Source organism: Centruroides sculpturatus, unplaced genomic scaffold (assembly GCF_000671375.1).
Source record: "Centruroides sculpturatus isolate CEXI.00-Female unplaced genomic scaffold, Cexi_2.0 scaffold285, whole genome shotgun sequence".
Lineage (NCBI taxonomy): Eukaryota > Metazoa > Arthropoda > Arachnida > Scorpiones > Buthidae > Centruroides > Centruroides sculpturatus.
Window position 1 is genome coordinate 432,894 of NW_019384647.1, and position 20,118 is coordinate 453,011.

General features: G+C 26.2%; 1 long non-coding RNA gene across 1 annotated transcript; it reads right to left on the reverse strand.

The window, feature by feature from the left end:
* Positions 1-7,755: 7,755 nt before the first annotated feature.
* Positions 7,756-14,540, reverse strand: LOC111626217. The gene is made up of 3 exons (XR_002756847.1): positions 14,336-14,540; positions 11,990-12,157; positions 7,756-8,041 (listed from the first exon to the last, which is right to left on the reverse strand). It is a non-coding gene; the product is annotated as an uncharacterized LOC111626217 (long non-coding RNA).
* Between the last annotated feature and the right edge of the window lie 5,578 nt (positions 14,541-20,118).

Consider the following 20,118-nt stretch of genomic DNA (forward strand, 5'->3'; position numbering starts at 1 on the left):
ATTCTCTTTCTCTTTCTATATTTAAAAACTCAAATGATGTATTACACTGTCTGAAATATAGTTTAATACTTACTTATAGAAAAATAAATCTTATTTTCTTCCCCATCGATATTTACAGCTGCATGAAATATTTAAGTTTATCCTCAATAGACTTTTACGAAGAAATGGCAGATAAAAACTTCGAAAAATTTGAAGTACAGATCCTTTTTGTTATTAATGAAAATTTCTGTTCTGCGAGACACTTGGCGAATCACGAAATGCTTCGCATAGATGATAGATGTCCTTTTCTCTCACTTATTAAGTCTATTTCTCTCTCTTAACTTTTCCATTTAGCTGCCAGTTCTATAAAAGACAATGACTGATGAGTTTAAGAACTATATAATTTTTTAAACTGCTTTATTTACATATTGGTTAACCTAATCTCTGATACAGTTATCCATATCTAGCTAAGTATAAACAACAAACAAAGGCGTGAGAATCATTTTTTTACTGTAACATATCAATTTATTATTAAAGTTTAATACAAATAAACTTCCTATTAAATTTTAAAGTCGATATTATTAAATTAAAATCTAGTTTATAAAAAAATATATTTAGAATAATTTACCTAGAATGAATATTTCAAAAATTTAAATATTCTAGATCTAGTATCAAAATACTTTATATTATATACTCAAAAATATTTTTAACAGTTTATTTATTAACTTTTAAATACAACTTTAATAAAGCATAAAATAAACTTGAAAATCTTGAAATATCTGAAAGAAAATGCATTGAAATTGTTCAAAAATGATATATATTGTGATACACAGTCTATACTTATGTAGCTAAACGACTTCGAAGAAAACTATTCTATTCTTATCTGTAACTCAGTATGATTTATGTTTTATAAATATCTGGATTCGTTCATACCTTGATAGTATCATCACGAACGTCACTTCGTGAGAGTGTCACTTTTAGTAGAAAGTGACATTTATGACGATGGTTGTCATACTGAATAACATGAAAGAATTGAATTGAATGATGGAATTATATCCAGATGAGTAAAATGTAACTCTATTCTGTTTCGAATTCTTCAATGAAACAACTATGAATCATTTCAACGAGTTCCATTTTTGTATCTCATTGCCATAAATTCTACATATTAAAACAATCCAAGTTATATAGCCTCAATATATAAGTTAATAACTTTTAGTCCTTTGTTAAAAGTATATTACGATATTACAACTAACATGGTGAATAGAAAATCTTCACCAAGAAAATAATTAATGTAATCAATTAAATTTATTTCAAAGCGATTCTTTTGTAATGCCTAGATTGAAATTTTATTAATCATTTGGTAACATCTTGACATGTAATAAATATATGTATTAAAAAAAACACACATAAATATAAAACAAACTATAGCCTATAGGATCGACAGAATATCTCTTCAGGGTTGACATCAGAAGAAAAGCCATTATGAATTATATATTTAATTAATTTTTTCTTGTACAAAAAATTAATTGTTCGTTAGGTTTTTTTTTCTTCAGCTTAAACCGTGACATTTATTAATTTTGCTTTATTATTTCCTCAAAACTACTTTAAAATATTGTATAAATTAATAACAAATCTAAACAATTTAATGCTAATTAATTTTTCGTATATGTTTCGAGATATTTTTCTAATTTTCACTTACTTAATAATTCCTTCTGAAAATAAATTTTGTTTAGAAAAATTAATTGGCATTTTTACAGCACATTTTTGATTGATATATATAATATTTCTTATTTTTAAGCTGTGTGACACATTGAATTAATGCTTGTAAACACGAAATGTCATACGGGATCTAATGAGAATAAATGTAAATCTATGACAAATGGATTGCATATATAAAACGAATCTAAGATTTTTTAAATTTTTTTTTAAGAATCGATTTTATGCATAATGAATGTTTTCGAATAAGTTGAAAAAATTACAAATAAAGATTATAAATTAATGTAAACACGCTCTATATTTTACTATACAAAGAAATTAAAAAAGATGGAAAGAATGAAAATGAAAAATTCTATTCGAATACAAATCTAAACGTTAGAGATCTAATCTCATCTACAGTCATTATAAATACATTAATAAAACTGAAACTAAGATACAATTTATCATTAAATTGCTGACAGCAGTTATAATTCTTTTGATGAATTTACATTAATTCATTCTTATTACAGAAAGATAAATTTTTGAGAAATTGTGGAAAATTGTTCAATGTAAAATTCCAATTATCTAGCAACAATTACAGAAACTTAGAGGCCTAACTTAAAAACATTAATCTAATACTAGTCAATATATTCTAGTATAAAATTAGTAAATTTAACGATGTAGATACGAGAGATTTTTGAGATAATTAATTTTAAAATATCAAATTATTTCAATTTGGCTTAATATGNTATTAATCAAAAGTAAAGAATCCTTTTAGTATCAACCAGAATTAACAATCACGATTTCAATTATCTTTTAAATATCATACTCAGTGCATTATTAAATAATCCTTTATCACTTCAAATACTTAATTGCATCGATTGAATTTGTTTCTTAATTTCTCTGAATATCCAATTATAACTGATTACATTAACCACAACATATCTACATTTCTGTTCAATAATTAAGCAGGTAAGTCATAATAAGTAGATAGGAGTTATCGAATAGAATAACAACAGTTTTTGGTGCTTAGATTGAGTTCAACTTTGTTTATAAAAGTTGGAAAAGTTCGTATTGAAAGGAAAAAAATAAATTAAATCCATACTACATAAATCAAGAAAATCTATAAATGAAGCGAATAAAACTTAAGTGGTGATGTTAAAGAATGTTTGTATAGCAAAATGTGAATTTGGGATGGATTCTATCATTGATAACGGATATAAAAACACTGTCATTTTACCTACCAAGACGTTTGTTTACTTAATGTCACTCGCTCAAACGAAGCAATCTGACACATCCTGACTTTCGTCACACGTTGGCGGTTCCTGTTCGTTTGGATCAAGTCGAATTACACTGGTAAGCACCTTATTTATCTCTTCAATCTTCGAACAACGCTCTCAGCCTGATATCGGATCTGTCGGACCACCCCTGTCTATAAGAGATAGTCCGGAAATATGTATTTTCTCTTTCCTCCCGTTTCAGATGGGTCGTCGGCTAAAATGGCAATCGGGAAATTTTCTATTATTATTATTATTTTCATTCGAAAGATAACATTTATAACCATATCTGATATCCTATATTAAGGGATACCGTTTTAAAATTACAGCTGATATATATACACATCTGAAAAGTAACAGCAAGATGAATAAATTGCTTCATATATTTATTCATTTAATAAGATAGGAAAAAAATATTTAATCTCAGAAGAAAAATAAATTTTTCTTCAGGCATTTAAAAATATGTTTCTAAAATGTTATTAATGGTAGTTAAAAGATGATCATAGATGAAAAAGTGGTCGATTCATTTTATTTATTTTTGAATTATAAAATGATTGTTTTGCATACTTTCTTATAACATTAGGTGTTAAAAATTCAATGTTTATATAGTTTATGAACAAATATTTAAAAATGGATGAATAGAACGAATATTTATTAAATTGCATAATAATAAAATCGTTTGATAAATTTTCTTAATGAAATTATTTTGTTACTTTCAATAGTTAAGAGTAGATTAAAAAATGCTTAAGAAATCTTTGAATTTCATATAACAAAGAAAAAAATTACTAAATTATACATTCAAATATTTTTGAGTTAAAACTGTAAGTAACATTTAAATGAGTTTATATTGGAAAATCGTATTCTCTCATCCGCAACATTAGTTTGTAGCTAACAAATCTTGCTTAACTAATCCTATTAAAACGATCAATCTTTGAAAATTACATTTGACAACAGTAAAATTTTCAATATTGTTTATTGGCCTTTTAAAATCTTAAATAGTTTCGTGAAACGGTGAATTTAAATTTCTGTACAATCTATTTTCGCGATAAATATTTAGTTTAATAATTTGTACTGTTTGTTCAAAAAACACAAGAGATAATTATAAAGGGAATACTTTAACAAATAAATGCATAAATTAAATTTAAATTATTAATTATCGTTAGGAAAGAGTAATCAAGTCAGATGATTAAAAACTTAAAATATATTAATTATTAAGTAGAAATGAATAAATTCTGTCTCATTAATAAACAATGAAACTTTACTTTAAAAATTTCTAAATATTTTATAGTGTTACAGGCTTTTCATTATTTAAAATTAATTTCAGGAAATATGGCAAACAAAGATGGATTCATATCCGAACTTTATGATTTTATTATTATTTAAAACAGGAGCTGAAAATATTTGATAAGGTTGTGAATTTTAAATCATAACTTCATAAAATTTTAAAAATCATATTAAAATTCAAAATATAACTTTTAAAATAAAGAAATAAAAATATTGTTTGCTTGAAAACGAAAAAAATTATATTGAAATTGTTAAAATCTTATGCGAGAAATTTCTGATATGTCGAAAACGGAGATAGAAAGTGGAAGAACCTGACAGTTTCGGACGAATTTTCACTGAGGCTAGTATATAGCGAGTGCAATTTATGTCAATCAAATTAGGATAAATTAGATATAAATTTGAGTAAAATAATCATCTAAAACAGTTTATACCCTTCTAAAAGTGTTTTTTTAAGGAATAAAAAGCAAAAGAGAATTGATGCGTGCTATAATATTTTCCATTTTTATTTTTAAAAAAATGTTAGGAAGATTTAAACTCTTCAGAAAGATCTAGACATTCAAAATCACTCTAGCATCCAAGCATCGAATTCTCCAGAAAATACCAAGCGAGAAATGTTATTGGAACAAATTCTTTTCGAAACTAGTTGCTTTTGATAATTGGGAATACTTTGAAAAGAGAAAGAATTTAGAAATAAAATATCTTTTTTATATTTTTCAAAAAATTGAATTAAATAGAAAGTATGAAATATATTTATAAAAGTAATTTTGTGTTTAACTTCATGTGAAACTGTTGAGCAAACAGTTATTGACATTTGGTGACCAGTTGCGATTTCTGGACAAAATACGACGATAATACGTCATGTTATCGATCTCATAAACCAAAAACAATATTTGTTTTGATGTTGTCTAAATACCTCTCGTCCCAAATGACCTTCGTAAGGTCCGTATTCAAATTCAATTGTAAATCTTTCGGGAGTTTCGTTCGGTACACTGATTATGAAAGCAGTTAATTCAATTACAAGCCTATAAGTTATTTCAAAAAAATATTTATATTCAAGATATTTAAAACTGATTAAATTATTATTTTGATTACGAAATATATCATATTATTCTTTTACTTGCAAATTCTCATTTATCAAAAAGGAGCCATAATTCATGAGTATAACCATTATTAATAAAGTTTTAAATTGGTATATTTATTTAATGATTTGAAATATAAAACGCATACTAATAAATAAAAAATACATATTAGCTTATCCGCAAATGTTCTTATTTGAAAACCAATCAATTCGTAATCAGCTCTATATTTTATAAAGAGAAAACTAGTTTCTTACGACCATTTACCAATTATTTTGCATTAACAGTGTTAAAAACGGCGAAAATTTCATAAAAGACCATTAAGAGATTAAAAAAATCGTCTATTATTATTTGATTATGAGAGTTTAAACATTATTTCAACTTTCTATCATTAAATTCATAGATAATGCGATATGTAGTCGCCATTAAGAAACTGTAATGTCTCCTAACTATATTTTCACAGAATTATCTAAATTATAACGTATGTCTAAGTATAGATTGTATGAAAACAGAAACAAAATAATGTATAGAATAAATCCATTTCTATAATTTATATTCTATAATTACATTTATTATAGTCTAACAAGTATCATAAATCTTTGATATTCATTAAATTTCTTCTGACAAAGATAGTCTATAATTTTTGGTTGGTATAAAAATGTATAGCTGCTTTTGTTTTTTACTTAATGACTGTTAAACAATAGAAAAAATTCTTTTATCTCTTAAATTAATTAATTACGAGTGAACTGATTATTCAAATACGTTACGTAAGTGAAATTAAAATAGCAATTATTCTACCATACCAAATTAAATAAATTAATTTATTAAGAAGAGTTTATTAATTAGTAATTCATTAATTATAGGCATGATACAAATTTCTGTTCGTAGCTTACAAGTTAATACAGTATTCACCTATGAAAAAAATTATATTTAAAAAATTCTGTTTATAAAAGAGAAGTTAAAATAGTAAGTTCGTGAAACTGAATATTCCCAGGCAACAGGCCTGTTGGAATAAGAATAAAAATTATTCTTAATTGCTTGAAACATAATTTTAGATAGAAATAAATTAAGTGAGAGAGAGAGAGAGAGAGAGAGGAAAAAAATCGTGTTTTCTGGAAGGAGTTCTTCTCTTTAACAGGCTAACAAGCCATTTATTTTATCAAAAGGTTCGAAACTAGTCTGGCGTGCAAATGAACATTGAACAAGTTACCAAAAGATAAAGGTATGAACACGCTTTCGTAATCCAATCGCGTGACTTGGTTGCTCTAGCAAACTTTTCCCGTCAATTGATTACACGTTATGTGCAATGAGCGTGTGTACCTCTCATTATTTTTAACCCGGCACCTCTTCACCATGAAAATTACACTGCGTTTAGCGAGTCCAAAGTCCCAGCAATTAACAATGATGTATCGTGACGGTATATGCGAAAGTGCCAAATCATTTTCTCTTTGTTTCACTCGGCAATTAAAGTGTTTTCTTCCGTATTATACAAGTTAAATTTTATCATATTTGATTATTTCGAAACAAGATGCGGAAACGTCCGATTTCGCATAACGATGAATGATTTCGAGTGGCATATTCCATTCTTTTCATAATTATTTAGGCGTTTACACATCGTTATACCTTAATGTAAATTGTGTTAGGCTAAACAGTTTGCCACTCCTAATAAATTTACAGCATGCGTTTCTTGGGAACGGTACATTATTTTCAGCGTTTCTCCATACAAATTTGTCTAATCACTCGTTCTGTCAAAAACTAAAAGAATTATCGAATCTTCATTCATTTTTGAAGTCTACAAAACTAATTTGTTAATCTTAAATTCCTCCTCGTGTCGAACTTGGAAGTACGGAATTTATTGAAAAAAACTAATTAATTTGAACAGTTATTACTTTTTCTCATTTAGGAATTAGATGTAGCAGCAATTTCGATCTCGCTTAACATGATTTTTCACAGATATCGAATTATTACCGACGAGATTTATGAAGGGACCTTTTATGTTCCCTGTTTGCCTGTCAAACAACCTAGGACTCTTAGATGCATCGTTAGCTATGATAAATCATTGCACATTTTAATGTATCTGCATGGATAAGAAAATAGATTGCTCGGAGCCTTTGAAAGATCGAATCTTTTATATCTCGAACCGTGATTAGTATGCAGATGGGCAGATCGCGTTTCATCGATAATTGTTGTACATGTTCAATATGAAGAGTAATCTTAAACCCTTAACGAGATTTTTATAAACTATATCTTGTTATCTTAACGATGATCAGAGTGTGTGATTAGATTAGTATGAATTCAATTAATTTTCTATCAAACTTTTCATTTAATATTTGTACATTAAAGTAATTTCAAATCGGAACCATCTGCTACAAACTTCTATAAGTAAAAATTCTCTTTCTCTTTCTATATTTAAAAACTCAAATGATGTATTACACTGTCTGAAATATAGTTTAATACTTACTTATAGAAAAATAAATCTTATTTTCTTCCCCATCGATATTTACAGCTGCATGAAATATTTAAGTTTATCCTCAATAGACTTTTACGAAGAAATGGCAGATAAAAACTTCGAAAAATTTGAAGTACAGATCCTTTTTGTTATTAATGAAAATTTCTGTTCTGCGAGACACTTGGCGAATCACGAAATGCTTCGCATAGATGATAGATGTCCTTTTCTCTCACTTATTAAGTCTATTTCTCTCTCTTAACTTTTCCATTTAGCTGCCAGTTCTATAAAAGACAATGACTGATGAGTTTAAGAACTATATAATTTTTTAAACTGCTTTATTTACATATTGGTTAACCTAATCTCTGATACAGTTATCCATATCTAGCTAAGTATAAACAACAAACAAAGGCGTGAGAATCATTTTTTTACTGTAACATATCAATTTATTATTAAAGTTTAATACAAATAAACTTCCTATTAAATTTTAAAGTCGATATTATTAAATTAAAATCTAGTTTATAAAAAAATATATTTAGAATAATTTACCTAGAATGAATATTTCAAAAATTTAAATATTCTAGATCTAGTATCAAAATACTTTATATTATATACTCAAAAATATTTTTAACAGTTTATTTATTAACTTTTAAATACAACTTTAATAAAGCATAAAATAAACTTGAAAATCTTGAAATATCTGAAAGAAAATGCATTGAAATTGTTCAAAAATGATATATATTGTGATACACAGTCTATACTTATGTAGCTAAACGACTTCGAAGGAAACTATTCTATTCTTATCTGTAACTCAGTATGATTTATGTTTTATAAATATCTGGATTCGTTCATACCTTGATAGTATCATCACGAACGTCACTTCGTGAGAGTGTCACTTTTAGTAGAAAGTGACATTTATGACGATGGTTGTCATACTGAATAACATGAAAGAATTGAATTGAATGATGGAATTATATCCAGATGAGTAAAATGTAACTCTATTCTGTTTCGAATTCTTCAATGAAACAACTATGAATCATTTCAACGAGTTCCATTTTTGTATCTCATTGCCATAAATTCTACATATTAAAACAATCCAAGTTATATAGCCTCAATATATAAGTTAATAACTTTTAGTCCTTTGTTAAAAGTATATTACGATATTACAACTAACATGGTGAATAGAAAATCTTCACCAAGAAAATAATTAATGTAATCAATTAAATTTATTTCAAAGCGATTCTTTTGTAATGCCTAGATTGAAATTTTATTAATCATTTGGTAACATCTTGACATGTAATAAATATATGTATTAAAAAAAACACACATAAATATAAAACAAACTATAGCCTATAGGATCGACAGAATATCTCTTCAGGGTTGACATCAGAAGAAAAGCCATTATGAATTATATATTTAATTAATTTTTTCTTGTACAAAAAATTAATTGTTCGTTAGGTTTTTTTTTCTTCAGCTTAAACCGTGACATTTATTAATTTTGCTTTATTATTTCCTCAAAACTACTTTAAAATATTGTATAAATTAATAACAAATCTAAACAATTTAATGCTAATTAATTTTTCGTATATGTTTCGAGATATTTTTCTAATTTTCACTTACTTAATAATTCCTTCTGAAAATAAATTTTGTTTAGAAAAATTAATTGGCATTTTTACAGCACATTTTTGATTGATATATATAATATTTCTTATTTTTAAGCTGTGTGACACATTGAATTAATGCTTGTAAACACGAAATGTCATACGGGATCTAATGAGAATAAATGTAAATCTATGACAAATGGATTGCATATATAAAACGAATCTAAGATTTTTTAAATTTTTTTTTAAGAATCGATTTTATGCATAATGAATGTTTTCGAATAAGTTGAAAAAATTACAAATAAAGATTATAAATTAATGTAAACACGCTCTATATTTTACTATACAAAGAAATTAAAAAAGATGGAAAGAATGAAAATGAAAAATTCTATTCGAATACAAATCTAAACGTTAGAGATCTAATCTCATCTACAGTCATTATAAATACATTAATAAAACTGAAACTAAGATACAATTTATCATTAAATTGCTGACAGCAGTTATAATTCTTTTGATGAATTTACATTAATTCATTCTTATTACAGAAAGATAAATTTTTGAGAAATTGTGGAAAATTGTTCAATGTAAAATTCCAATTATCTAGCAACAATTACAGAAACTTAGAGGCCTAACTTAAAAACATTAATCTAATACTAGTCAATATATTCTAGTATAAAATTAGTAAATTTAACGATGTAGATACGAGAGATTTTTGAGATAATTAATTTTAAAATATCAAATTATTTCAATTTGGCTTAATATGTTAGAATCATTTTATTATTTTTAATATTACAGGCTATACGATTAGGCCACCATACTATGATAAACAGGAGTTTAATATTATTTTAGAATAATTTTTTCAAAATTTTAATTACATTTTTCATATAATAAATATTATTATATTCGACTGAGTAACATATGAAATCTAATGAAAACAGAATTTGTTAGAAATAATTTTTCATGTTGACATATTTAAATAATGGTGGTAGTTAAAAAATTTTAACAAATTACTGGATTCTTGAGAGCAATTTTAAATGATTATTTTGAAAATTTCGGAATTAAACAGCTTAGGAGTATACAATGATATTACAATTTTTTATACATAATATTATAAAATAAATATACTTAACAGAATAATAAGTTATACGCTTAGTGCACTGAAAATGGGGATATGTTATTAAAAGATAGTTATTCATGTAAAGAATTAAATTCCTATTAGCAAACATATTTATAGCGTTGTTTATGTCAATTTACACAGACTTAAAAAACATTTGTAATCATTTTCCAACCAAGTGATGATAAACTTATCATTTTGTAAAACTTTTCTCTTAAAGATTTATGTTACAACACTCCCATTATATTTTATTGTGTATTCATGTGCACTCTATAAAATCACTTACAAATTGCGTTACAAGAGTCGTAATCTATTTTTTTAACTACATTCGATAAGAATATATAGGTTAATATAAGAGACGTTAAACGGAAAACTTGGCAACGATGAAATAAAAAAATGTGCATAGCGTACCTTGACATCTATTTGTCCTACTAATAACAAAGAATCTATGAGAGATAAGCTATTGTTACTAAGTCCTGATAGTTTAGAAGAAGCGATAAGAAGGATGGACACCCATTTGATTATCTGAACGATAACAGTTAATGAAGATAGCCAGTTCGATATTGTTGCTCATCAGAGACCTTGCCTTTTAGCAGATAGTCGAGTGGTTTGGGTATTCGATTCAATATTAAAACATGAATTTTCTGCTGAAATCATTAAGTGTTCCAATATTCTCATCGAAAGGATGTCTTGCATTCAATTTCAGAAATCATATAGCAATGTTTGCTCCGGGGTTATTAATTAGTCAGGGAAATTCTGATTTTCTTCAAGCAATAGATTATTAGGAAAACGTAATGATCCACTCTATTAAAAGGATCAATTATCATTCATAATAAAGTCACGCTGGTTATTAAAAGAAAGTATTTAAATGATTTTCTTCTTATAATAATAGGTATCGTATATCATGATACCATATGAGAATAAGTATCTTCTTTTTTAAAATTAAAAATAGAACTAAGTGATAAAAATATCATTATAGTTGAATGGTTAATCATATTTAATAATCATTGCCTACGTAAATTATAAAAATAAGAATTAATTATTTTCTCCAAATGCAAATAAGTTGACTCAAATCTGAAAATTATTCTAAATTATTTTTGAAATATGTCGTCCAAAATGTAAGAAAATCATAGCTCATTTTAATTAATGATTTATACAAGTTCTTTAAATGATCAGTTTTCTAATTTACATTTGAAACATACAAAAATATTTTCTCATAATCTCTAGTTTAATGATAAATTAGTATTCATTTTTTATATTAGTCCATTAAATATTTTACTTTTAAATAAAGATATTTAATGTATTTTTTCTTTAATATTTATAGTTGAACATTCTATTTTAGAATATTCTCACTGCAAATATCCTACGTTAGTATTCATATAATAATTATTTGTACTAAAAGTTTATTACTGATTAAAATTACAATTTTTATATAAATAAAAATAATAAAATCAATTATCGGCATCTAAAATATAAATTATAAACTAGATATTTGAGTTCGGAATCGTTATTTTCACCATTTGGATTCTTCTTTCCTGAGGACAGGCAGACGTGAAAGGAAAAATAAACAAGTAGTAAAGCTTAGAACCTTTCGGATTTTCATTACATTAATGGATATCTGACTGCATTAATAATCCTCTTTGATTCTTCTATTTACTCTATTCTGGGTTTCCTTTTCTATTTATCTAAAATGCAGAAATTACTAGAATTGCAAATGGTTAAATATGTTTTCATAATATTGAGAAAGTACAATTTAAAAAAATGGCTAATTTATAACTCAAAGAATGTATTTTATTTGAAACTTCTAACTTTGTCTAAGCATAATTAAATAAAGTTTTCTCAGAAGAATATCTATAAAATAAGAAAAAAAATCTTAAGAAGTTACTTAATTTCTTTACAAACTTAGATCTTGGCATATAATGATGTCGAGATATAAGTTTGTAAAGAAATCAATGACATTATGACATTTACTAATAATTTAAAAACTAAAAAATGTGTGGTTATATATATTGTTTCTTTCAACGTTTCTTATGGCTGACATAATATGACAGAACAGCAAATGTTATGTAGTGTTTTACTGTAACCCTTTGGACTAATGCCAATACGACCGTTAAAACTCAAAAATCTATAACTTCTACTGAAATGTAAATTATGAACTATTATTCTATAACTATAAATCATTATTTTGGAACTTTTCCTACTTCTAAATATAAAAAACAATATCATTTCAAATTTGTAGCTTGTCAAATAACTTTCTACTTTTAGAATATTTTATAATTAATTATTTAATAGAAGCAACTAAGTCTTAACACGAATGTCAATTATATCATACATAATAAGAAATGTATGTTGCCAAACTTTCTAGAAAGTTAATTAAAAATTAAAAAAATCTATCAATAATTTACATAGCATACAAATTAATATGCTAGGGCAATTTGTAAAGATTCATTTTCTATATTTAAATTCTACATTCTTCATTATTTTTAGTATTTACAAATACACAAATAATTTAACAAATAGAACAAAATAAATATTTAATATATATATTATGTCACATTATTAAATTATATACAGGCATACCTCGACTTACGTCGTTTTGAGTTACGTCGTTCCCGATTATACGTCGCTTGTTAAAAAAGTATATAAAAAAATAAAAACCAAGTTTAAGTCATTTTATTCGACTTTACGTCTGTCCGCCACAAATACTGAAGTCGTAATATCACNTACGTCTGTCCGCCACAAATATTGAAGTCGTAATATCACTAGATAAACGTTTAAAGCACATAAAATCATATTAAAATATATACAAGTATGTACTGTATTTACAGTACATGCATTCGTAAATTTAGATTACTTTTTTTGTACTATATTAAAAACTAAAATTTATTTGTTTGTAAGCTTAAAATAGATTTTTATTAACCATATATTATTAAAAATGCATTAATAAATAAAATACAGAACCGGGAATGGTAATTTACGGTTTAGCCTAGTGATAAGTAAATTCGGAGACAAGTAAATTCGACTTACGTCGTTTTCCTGGAACCAATTACCGACGTAAGGCGAGGTATACCTGTATACATGTTTATATTATAAGATGAATTCTAATAATTAACTTGTTAAACGATAATCATTTGGAATACCAATATAATCTATCAAAGCTTAACCTAAGACTTTAGAGAAAATTTAAATACATTTTCAAAGAAGGAATTGTACAGTTTATATAATTTTGTAATTAAAATTGTAAAGGAAGATGTAATTTAAAAATTTGTATGAAAATAACTAAAAAATGTAAAATTATCAGTAGAATATATTGTTTACAAAATGTAGATTCTAATATTTCTAATTGCTTAACTCCTGAGTATCAGGAGTTACTCAGCAACCAAGCAAATAATTATCCTGAGTATCAAGGTGTATCCTGAGCAATTAACTGAGTATCCTGAGTATCAGGAGTTACTGCTGAACCTCTCCAGTAACAGGGTGTATCAGATTTATATATGTATAATATATTATAATTAACTTGTTAATCAATAACTAGATTTAAATATTACTAAAAAATATTGTATAGTTGTTAGTAATTATTAGTAGTAATAGTTATGTTATTAATTTAAGTGTATATTATATGTTACATTTAGTAATTATAATTAGACTTTAGTAATCGTTATTAGATTTAATGTTAATAACTATTACTTCAAGTCTAATTATAATTACTAAACAATAATTAGACTTAATATTAATAAAGAGGCTTTATAAACCTCTTTATTTAGTAATATTGTATTAAGTATAATAAGTTTACATTAGGCACAAGCCTAACTGTAATTATGCTTTCAATTATATATTGCATAAATAGAAATTAAATCAAGTACACTTGTTTAAAAAACGCATTATTTTCGTCTTCTTTTATCTCTTCAAATTAAATATAATTGATTTTCTGTTCAAATACTTCTTATCTACTCGTATTATGATAACAAACACTGTTGATCGGATTTCTTTCGTTAAACAATTCGTTTGAAATGATATAAAACAGACAAAAATCTGTTATTTTAATGTAAATTAAGTAAATTGATTTAGATTTTGTAAACTAATCATTAATTTTATTACGGATTTCTTCGGATTTTCTTTCTTGTAAAAATTCTTCATAAATCGTTATTAGATTATCGGCAGAAGATAACCCCCATTTGGATTCTTCTTTCCTGAGGACAGGCAGACGTGAAAGGAAAAATAAACAAGTAGTAAAGCTTAGAACCTTTCGGATTTTCATTACATTAATGGATATCTGACTGCATTAATAATCCTCTTTGATTCTTCTATTTACTCTATTCTGGGTTTCCTTTTCTATTTATCTAAAATGCAGAAATTACTAGAATTGCAAATGGTTAAATATGTTTTCATAATATTGAGAAAGTACAATTTAAAAAAATGGCTAATTTATAACTCAAAGAATGTATTTTATTTGAAACTTCTAACTTTGTCTAAGCATAATTAAATAAAGTTTTCTCAGAAGAATATCTATANCATAATGGAAATACATAGTTTTTTTGTGGTTTCTTTTAAATTATATTTTAAAGCGTTATTATTCATATCAAAAGTTATTTAAATATGAAGAAGCGAAGCAACGGGAATTTATTCTGTTTCATAATGTTTAAAAGTCACGTTATGGTTAAACTCACGTCACGATAATTCGGACATTTATAAATGGTTACACATTTCCACATTACAAACGTTACTCGTAAATGCTCTCTCTAAGTTAAAAGAGATTATCCGGGATAATTAATCAAAAGAAGTAAGTTTAGCAGGTGAACGAAAGAGAAGTTGTCGAAATTTTTAGATGGAAAAATATTTTTCTAGCTTTTAAATTACAAATTAATTCTTTCATAAGATCGTATAAAGTCCGATCATTAAAAGTGCAATTATCAAAAACGTCGCCAAGTTTCTTTTTCCCTCCTGATCAGATTATCTAAATTAACTAAGCAAACTGTGTCAAAATTCTTTTAATCTTTTAAATATTTAATTTAAAAATCATAATAGGGAATGTAAATTGTATGCTTCTCTATGTAACAATCTACTTATCGGATGACAAAATTACAAATCTTGTCATCGTCTCGAGGATTAAACTAATGTTAAATATTTTCGACACGCTACGGGTCCATGTGTCAAATATTACTTGTTTCGCGTGACTGTACACGAAATTTGCGTGGAAGGGTGATTTTCTCTATTCTTTTTAATATTCTACGATTGTCTACTGCTTCGAAATAGTAAACTTATGCTATATTATAGCAATATTTTAAGAAAAAAGATATGCTTTTGTTTATAGGTCATTTTATTTCTTTGAAAAATCGTTCCATTCAACAGAAATATGAGTTAAGTGTTTATCTACAAGGGAAAAAAATGTTTAAGATATATCCAATTCGTGACTCTATATTTACGATAGTTTATTTTTAAAATTAATTTATCGAAAAAATTTTAAAAAATATATAATCTTGTTAGTATCGCGTGATTTTCTATTTGTCAAATATTGAACATATTAAAATATAAATATCACTTAGTCACACGATTGATATGGGTTTATTTCATTAGTTAATAGATATATGAATATTCAAACGCAACCGATCACGTTATATATCCATATTTCAACGGTTGAAATTTAAAAATTTCAACTTAATCACGCGATAGCTATATCACAATAACATTTGGTCAATAATAGTAGGAAATTCTCTTACGTTATTTTATTGGAAAAGCATTAAATTAATGGGAACAATCTAGAGAGATTTCATTACTTGTAAACCTTTCTTGATCAATAGCCAAACATTGACATCAAGAATGCGTTTTTATTAATAAAAAACCTCATCACGAACAACAGACATTCATAAATTACAAAGGTTTTTCTTCTTCTTTTGTTTAAATATCTAACATTCTTATGAATTATCTATATTTATAACATAGGCATTGTAAAATTGTAATGGTGTTAACAACTTTTAAATTAATTTATCTCAAAATGCATTGAAAATCTATATTCATAAAAATTTTTTAAAATAATAAATAAAAATTTTGCTTTTTATTTTATTTTTTGTATTTTATGCTCGTTTAGTAAAATTTATATTTTGGATATTAAATTATTTCTTGTAGATTTATAGGAGATCCACGTACTGTACTTACCTCTATTTTTCAATCTGAACATGTATTTATGAGTGATCTGGTTTGCTTGACCTTTCAAAACTTCACGATCAACGTGGTTTTGTTTATTATAGGTTATGTTGCACTAATTTTAAAATATTTTTAGTAAAATAGTTCTTTGCAGTCAATGGGTGGAACCATGGGTGAAGAATAACCTTGATGGTGGGAATGAGTGTCTAAGGTCTAGTAAAGGTGGAATAAAGTCATCCCTCGGGTAAAAAGAGGGTTCTAGGGTGAACCTACAAATAAGCACAGAACTTTGATGGATTATCCTGACCTACTTGACTTTCTCTCCTAATCTCAACAATAGGACCTCTCTTAGAAAATGGCGCCAACAAACTGTGTGGCCCTCTCACAAAAGAATCGAGCAATTAACTTTGCAAATCATCTTAAAAGTTATCTAGTAATTAGAACGCTCATTGAGCTAGCGGTATTGAAATTTGTAAAAAATCAATCATTAATGGTTTTATATTTAATTATCACATTTATTGATAACCTTCAAGAGATTAATGATAATTTATATTCTTTCTGGGAACATGAGGTAGCAGCTATTACTTAGAACTACCCTCAATTAATAATAATATAAGTGTTTGTAATGAATGAAAAGAGTGATTACCTTTGTACCAAGGCGTACCGCATGTAGTCAGATCTACGTAATGTAGCCTACCTATCATAACAAATTATTATCTACCTCATATGGGTGGGTGGAGTATTGTAAAAGGGACAGGATATAAGAATGATACTACAATAGTCACGCAGCGCGTAGTAACCAATCAGAACGAAAATAGCAAGCTGAAGTGGGTGCAGGTGTCTCCAGAACAGGTGGGAGGTAGTCAAAAGTTTACGATCGTCACGCCAGCAGACTTTAAGGGTAAAAAATGTCGCGTGAGTAACATTTTAGTCGCTTAATCTCGTAGGCATGCGTGAGCCACTATTTTGACCAGGTTCAGTAACAGAGAGTATGATTGTACGTGGTGTGTACCCAAGCATGCAATCTTTTGTGCTGGTTTATGATCGGGCTCTGCTGTCAGGACTACAGTGGGCAAGCTGTAAACAAAATTGATTAATGGCCCAACGACTAGGAATGTCACTTAGCGAAGGGGTACCGACATCACGCCAAGAGGGCATTTCTACTTGTTATTTAGCGAGTGGGGGACGATAGTGGGCAAGTATAACTAGAAATCGAGTTTGACTATACAGACGCCACTTAGCCGTGGGTGCCACCCCTTTCTGTTTAACATAAAGGAAGAGATCAGTCAAGCACGATTGCTGCATGACGAGACCGAGTTGCAGAAACTTTTCATAGGGTCATTCCAGGACATCTAATTATTATTAGAAAAAAACAAAATCGAAACATATGATTTATGAATAAACTATTTTACTTATGAATAAATTATCATAGAGTAAAATTCATTTCAAGAGCCATCGTGGGCATTTCAACTTCGATCAATTCATATTTTCTTTTTCAAAATAACAAATAATGATTCATTTTTTCTTCTTATGGATAATTATTATTGATTTTTTTCTGACCTATATTTCTTATTGTGATGATGAGAACTTTCAATCATATTTCAATTTTAGATATTCTTTAATAAGAATAACGATTACCATTTTGTAAAGAATGTTTCCTTTATTATTAGTTTATAAAATTAATAAAAAAAATAAGCATATATGGATGCTTTGTAAAGCAGTTTCTCTTTACAAAATTAAATTTTAAAATAGTGAAGTCTTTCCTAAATTAAATTTTTTTTTCAGTTTTATAACGTTTGGCATTGTACCCAGAAGGTTTCATTTTTGAATAGCATATTCATTTGTATGCATAAAATCATCGGAAAAAAAGGAGGAGGAAAAACTTCTATATTTTAACATTACTTTTTAACTAAAATTAACATAAAAAAACTGGAAAAAACCTTAAAATTCTTTATTTATTATAAAGAAAAAAACAAGACTTAAATTTTATTGCCAATATTTAACAAACATATATAACTTTCAACATGTACAGAATTGGTTTTTATGAAAAAAAAGAGCTTATAAAAATATACTAAATAACGGAAGCCAGTTGAAAGATTTTTTCCCCTTTAAGAAACTTCCATTCTCAGCAATTTCACGTAAACCAGGATCCCGTCTTGCCGATATATTTATGGTAAGTTAGAGACGATAAGTTACATCAAGCGACGAAAAGTTCTAACTTTACGGCTTCGTTGTTTTTTTATTATCAGACGTGATGCTGATGTTAAGTCTGATAGTTGTACAGACCATAACACATAACGCTAACTTATCGACTTTGTTGAAGCGGATCGCCCGATCAAAGTATTGAGAGATGATCTGTATAAGAATTACGATACTTTCTCCTTTTTTTCTTTAAAAAAATATGAAAAAAAGAGCAAAATTTCTTTCTAGTTAATTAAAGCACAGAAATGTTTTCAATATTTTATAGCTTAGACATATTTTTAAATAATTACAATAAATTTACAGGGACTTTTTTTAAAGATGAATAACAGAAAATTCTACACTTTCACTCAATCAATTATTTTTTAAATATTTTAAAAATTGATTAATTTAATTAAATTAATTTAAATAAGTAATTTTAATTAAGAAAAATAAATACATAAGTATCCGTTTATAAAAATCAAAAAAAATGATCATCCTCATAAAATCGTAATATATTTAAATTAATTTCGTAAATATATTAAAACATAATTTAAATGTTTTAATAAATTATCAAATATATTTATTAAGATATATTTTCCATTTAAAATGTAATGAATTTGATTAGAATAACGTTTATCTTCCCCCTTNTTAGATATTCTTTAATAAGAATAACGATTACCATTTTGTAAAGAATGTTTCCTTTATTATTAGTTTATAAAATTAATAAAAAAAATAAGCATATATGGATGCTTTGTAAAGCAGTTTCTCTTTACAAAATTAAATTTTAAAATAGTGAAGTCTTTCCTAAATTAAATTTTTTTTTCAGTTTTATAACGTTTGGCATTGTACCCAGAAGGTTTCATTTTTGAATAGCATATTCATTTGTATGCATAAAATCATCGGAAAAAAGGAGGAGGAAAAACTTCTATATTTTAACATTACTTTTTAACTAAAATTAACATAAAAAAACTGGAAAAAACCTTAAAATTCTTTATTTATTATAAAGAAAAAAACAAGACTTAAATTTTATTGCCAATATTTAACAAACATATATAACTTTCAACATGTACAGAATTGGTTTTTATGAAAAAAAAGAGCTTATAAAAATATACTAAATAACGGAAGCCAGTTGAAAGATTTTTTCCCCTTTAAGAAACTTCCATTCTCAGCAATTTCACGTAAACCAGGATCCCGTCTTGCCGATATATTTATGGTAAGTTAGAGACGATAAGTTACATCAAGCGACGAAAAGTTCTAACTTTACGGCTTCGTTGTTTTTTTATTATCAGACGTGATGCTGATGTTAAGTCTGATAGTTGTACAG